Genomic DNA, 6000 nt, shown 5'->3' with positions numbered 1-6000 from the left:
ACTGTGATCACTTGTGTCTGTCTTTACTGTTGCCACCATGAGTTCCTTACAAAGCCAGGAGGCATAGTCATGCACTGGAAAAAGAGGGCTGCACCCACATTGACAATGTCCCTGTGTGACATGCTTATGTGGGTCTCAGCAGGGAATGAGGTTTGTAAGGTAAACACATTTCGTAACCGCGATGTGCCCATTTACGCCATATGAATTTCCTTTCTAGACTTTGTTAATGCTTCAACAGATCTGATGCCATCAATATGCACTGCGCTACTAATACCAATTTTACATACATTATTTTAGGTTTGGTTCATGAAATTTTATGGACATGAAGCTAACACCCTAGAATGCACTATGTATAGTTAAACAATACTTTCATGTTCATTACCTTTTCATTAACACCCAGAATGGCATTGACGTTGATGCACATTATATTACAATAAATCAATGAACATTTCAATAAATTAAAATTTAAAAAGGAAAGCATAATCTCTGTATTATTTGTTAGTCAAAAAGTGAACTTGTAACTGGTTTTGTGTCATCTGTCTGTCCATTCTTCTGCGGACACCAAGCGCAGCACAATACAGCATAACGCAGTACAGAAAACCTACCCCAGCCAAACAGAAAATAATAATACACAGGCAGGCTGGCAGATAATCAGGGGCATAGGCCCTCACAAGGACATATTGTGATGAATTCTGCAGAGTCTTCACTGATCCCCAGCCTAGGTCTCCTCCCATGTGTCCAGGGGAAGGCAGTCGCAACCGGATCCTGACCCTGTGGTGGTATTCTGAGGGTGGTTCACATGGGAGGAGATGGCTATCGGAGGGAGGTGATGGCTCCGACAAGGGAGACGCAGTATTCTTCCCTTGACTGTGAAGAGGAAACCCTAATCCCAGGGTTTCTAGTGGCCTGCCGTCATTATTCAGAACCCTTTCATTGTGAGTACTTAAAACCTACTTCTCTTAAACAACTTAAGCAGAACTTTTCATTCTTCACATGTACCTAACCCCTATGGTAACACTATGGTAATCCTTTGGACTTCAATTCCCAGTACTGGCACGAAGAAGAGGAGTAAAGACTCAATGAGGATCAACAGTTATGCCAATAGTAATGTGCAGTCTAGTTGTTGTCCATTCAATCAACTGCGTGGGACATTTAAATTAGAGAAACACATGCAGATGGGAGAAGGTGAAGGAGAAGCCAGATTGGGCTGCAGAGTACACAGAGCACTAAGTGGAGCCGCGGAGAAAGGTAGACGTGCAGGAGTGACCCAGGCTGAAGGAGAGAGGCGCTCCCAACCTGCCACTTGTCAATCTGATGTAGTGGCGTGGTGGGAGACCCAACTAAATCCAACGGGCTCAGAAGGAGTAGGGCAAGGGGGCAGCTACCAGAGAAAAGTTGCCCACGACGCCGTCAGTCCAGAAAACAGCACCCATATTAGCGAGGATCCACAAAGCCGGCAGAGGACCTGAAAAGGTGTTTGACAAGCTGTAGAAGTCCTATCCGAAGCAAAACTCTGCCGCTACAACAAACCATGAGTCAGAGGTACAGACTATAAAAGACTGTCTTTCAATATATTTCAAACCATATTGTGAAACGAACACTTGCCTTGTCATCTTAAGGAGAATACCCAGTAAAGAGACATGTTTCATTACCCTCAATGGAACATTAGTGAAACAGAGTATTTCAAGTGCCTTTTTCCTGAAACCGTTCAGGGGAAGGGAAACTAAATCCTGGAGATAAGGGTTGTTTTATTGAAACTGTATATATATGGTTTTTGCAGAACTTGGTTGCGACGATAGAAATTATATTGTACCTTTTGATTGTGTATACTAGTGTGAGGGTCACATGCATTTTGTACACAATTTTATTTTCATAGGTAGGAACATTCTCTTTTGGTTAGGGCAAGATAAGCCTTTTTCCAAACTTATTTACTTTCAATAAATATAGCGTATATTGAGAACATTGCAACGTTGTGTCCGCCTCCCATTGCTGACCCTTCACAATATGCTTAGCACAAGACAGCTCCACCCAGCACGACACCCATTCCACACACAAAGAAAATTAATGGGCAGACATACTTTCAATCCCCTTCATCTGCCTCGGACAAAAGGGGCGTTTAAAGGCTTTAAGGGGGCAGGGCTAGCCAGGCAGAACCCCAGCTGTCTCCAAAAAAGATCTCTGATGTCCCACACCTATGGGGGAAAACAGAGGCCGGCTCAGTTTGCAGGCAGGTGGGGCGTCGATGCACCAGGTTAGAGCCCAGGGAGAGAACAGTTTCACAGCAGTAAAGAGCAATCCCTCTGTAATGGGCGCTGTTCATACTTTGTCACCAGAACACTTAATTACGGCCATTATCTGGAGTGCATTACAATGCCTAAATTGTGGGGTATTTTAAAATGCTGGCATCTCCATGCTGTCTGACATGGCAGGAGCATGTAGCTTCATCATGTCTGCCCTGTAAAGTAATCAGGGGCTCTAGATGACCCATGTTATAGTCCCTTCACCCAGTGGACCCAAACATAGGACGAGGGACAACATGTGCTGATGCCTACATCCACAGTGATTATTGTGAGGCATCCAATCATCTTCCTCCTGTAGATGTGATGGCCGTGTTGGCTTGGCAAATGCGCTTTGTGGAGGAGCAGCTCCACTTCACACCATCAGATGGAGTCTCAACAGGAGTACTTGACAAGGCAACTACAATAAAGGACAGATCTCTGAGGTGCATGTCAACGTCTCAGTGGGGGTGGTGTAGGTTACAGTTCATGGGCTGTGGCTTCCTACTGTGGTATAAGAAAGAGGATAATATGCACACATAGGAGAGCTGAAAGACTAAATGATTACTAAAGGTATCAAGCACACTGGGCTTGGGTCATCTACACAATGAAGGCTATTAACTCACTGATAGAATTGCCTATAACGAGAGAGAGAGAGAGAAGAACAAGTTACTTACTCCTGGTAACGTTCTTTCAACTGGATGTTCCTCCAACGCATTCCTCATCTTTGACATGTAATGTCCAGCTTCAGCTGCCTCGGAAAAAACGTTTTCAGCAGAGGGCGCCTTGTGTCGATGTCATCGAGTCAATGTCCCTCGAGGGACTCCGTCGAGGGTGACGTCACCGGAGAGTATATTTAGCACGCGCGGCGTCCGTTGGCCTCAGTTCCGTTTTTCCTCCTCCTCATGCAGCAGAGATGCCCATAAAAACAGGCATGACCGTACTCCGCCTTGGTGGAGCGGAAGCTGTAATAGCATGGGAAATTCTACAGAGCGGTAGTTTGGGAGGAAAATGAGGAATACTTTGGAGGAACATCCAGTCGAAAGAACATTACCAGGGGTAAGTAACTTGTTCTTCGAATGGCTTGTGTCTTCCAACGTGTTCTTCATCTTTGACAGACTCCCAAAGCAGTATTTATGATTGGAGGAGGGTGTCGAAATGTACATATCACACATTTTCAAGGGCAGAACAAAGTACTGCTTTGTCAAAAACGACAACCTGAGAATGGGAAGCATCCAGAGCATAATGCTTTGTAAACGTGTGTATTGATGACCACGTTGCAGCATCACAGATACTCCTAATAGGAACCCCCCTTTGAAGGGCAGTAGATGTAGTCATGCCCCTGGGGGAATAAGCCTGCAAACCTTCAGGAGGGTCCTTCCCTGTCCGCCTATAGCACTCAGAAATTGCCAAAATTATCAACCTAGATAAGGTCTGCTTAGTAACAGCCTGACCTAGTTTGTGTCCTGTATAGCCTATGAATAATTGATCATCAAACCGTATTTTGCATTTTCTCAAAATGTAAAAGCTTAATACTCTTCTAGGATCTAATCTATGAAGTCTTTGGGTGAGTTGAGGGGTAGAAGGAAGGCAGGATCATTTTCTGGTTCAAATGAAAATCCTAAATGATTTTCGGTAAAAAGTTTGGTTTGACCTTCAAGACTACCTTGTCTCTGTAGAAGACTGTAAAGGGTGGCTTTACTGACGGTGCATGCAACTTGCTCACTCTGCGTGCTGATGTGAGAGCAACCAATAACATGGTTTTAAAGGTTAATAACCTTAGAGGAAACATGTGCAGGGGTTCAAAGGGTGCACACATTAAGAACTTTAAAACCAGATTCAGGTCCCAAAACAGAACCTGGAAAGGAGATGGAGGATAAACATTAGTGAGTCCTTTCAGGAATTGAATTACCAGTGGCATCTTCAAATAAAAACATTCTAAAATCCTAAAAACTAAGCTGCCTCTGGTAGTGTCCTGGCAAAGCCATAGTGAATTCTCCACTGCAGATGCCAAAATGTTTCATGTGGATGCAGAAGTGGATGTTGGAAAGTCTTTATGTTACTACTTTCAGCGTTGGGACAAATCGTGTGCTAATTTAACTGACAGTTTATAGTTAACACATACTACACAAATACTGCATATGTTTAAGGCAACTTCCCGACAGCTTTACACATACTGTTATGCTAACAGAACCGTTCAGGCCACATACCATGCACACACTGCGAAGTTCCACACACATCATACCACAACATTTGATGACCCAAGTATTAGACTAACTGCGATCAGATTGCATAGATATCCTCTGACAGTTACAGGGGAGACCTTTAATTCCACTCCTCGTTCATAAAGGGAAAATGTGATGATTCATGGGATCTTGTCACTTCTCCCCAGGGGCAAGCCCTTCCCTATGAGGCTAAGGAGGGGAGGCCTGTACCCAATAGTCCCCCTAGGGGTGGTAGAAAGCGGGACTTCACAGGGAGAGACTCCCCTACTGGGAATAAGGATTGTCATTCTGTGAAGGAACTCCCTAACCCCTTTTACCCTGGGACCAAGTCCTTGTCAGAAATCCCTGATAACACTACTGTCTGTTATGGTAATGTCTCTTCCGTCTTTGAAACACAAAGTAATATGACCCAGACAAAGAAGAGCCAAAGAAACCTGCAGAGTAATAACAGGTTGCCTTACTATAGTACTAAGAAGAGATGGTCCCAAGGAGGCATACAGATTATCTCAACTACAGTAAAGAAGGACTTTGACCTTATGTTGGGGAGGATGTAGCCACAGGAAATAAAGAGCGAGAAAGGACTGGAGAATAGAGAGAGCAGCCAGCCCAGCCTGGGAAGTTCACACCTGGGAATGAGAAGCTGCAACAACACTGATCCCCAGAGGCGGGGACATCCAGGAACGGCCGGCGGAGCACTGCAGTGGAAGCCAAGTTCCCGACCAATGGAAGAGTGGGAAGGAAGCCAACAGTGGCGTGACCTCGGAGAGGTGAACCGTGTAGTGCTGCAACTATGCTGGAGTTGTGTGACTCAAGTCTCTGCGGAGCCGCAAGGACGAAGTGGGGAACAGAGTGAAGGAAGCAGGAATTGCTTAAGCAATGCGAGTCAGCCCATCACCCCAGGAATAACCGGCGAGACAGTCCCAACACGTTACAGTTAACGGGAAAAGCATGACACCCGGTAGCGGTTTGGGGCAGCTCAAGAGTCAAGAGAGCCTGGCAGTAATATTCCTCATCACAGTAGTGATACAAAGAGCCAAGAGTGTCTCGGGAGTAATCTCCCTTGTTACAGTAGTGATACAGAGAGTCAAGAGAGCCTAAAGAGTGATCTCCCTCGTCACAATGGTGATACCCAGTGAACAAAGAGTCATGAGAACCTCATGAGTAATCTCCCTTGTCACAGTAGTGATATACAAAGATCTAAGAGTCAAGAGTGCATCAGGAGGTATCTCCCTTGTCCCAGTGATAATCCAAGTAGGAATATAGAGGACACTGGACAACAAGAGCTGTCTGGAGGTAATCTTTATAACGTCACAAGACAGGGAAGAATTGCTGGAATTGTAAAGTAAGCTTTCAGAAGTCCTTGGGAAGAAGTGAAGAGACGTTTGGACTATTGCCAAAGACTACCCCAAGAAAGCCCTCAGAGCTGTACAAGGTGGGTCAGGAGAAGGGAGTCATTCTCCTGACCACACTTTCTTTGTTGAATCAGAAGCTAGAGCAAA

The sequence above is a fragment of the Ambystoma mexicanum genome, chromosome 12 (assembly GCF_040938575.1).
Source record: "Ambystoma mexicanum isolate Mex_15411 chromosome 12, UKY_AmexF1_1, whole genome shotgun sequence".
Classification (NCBI taxonomy): Eukaryota; Metazoa; Chordata; class Amphibia; order Caudata; family Ambystomatidae; genus Ambystoma; species Ambystoma mexicanum.
Note: the sequence above shows the minus strand (reverse complement) of the source record.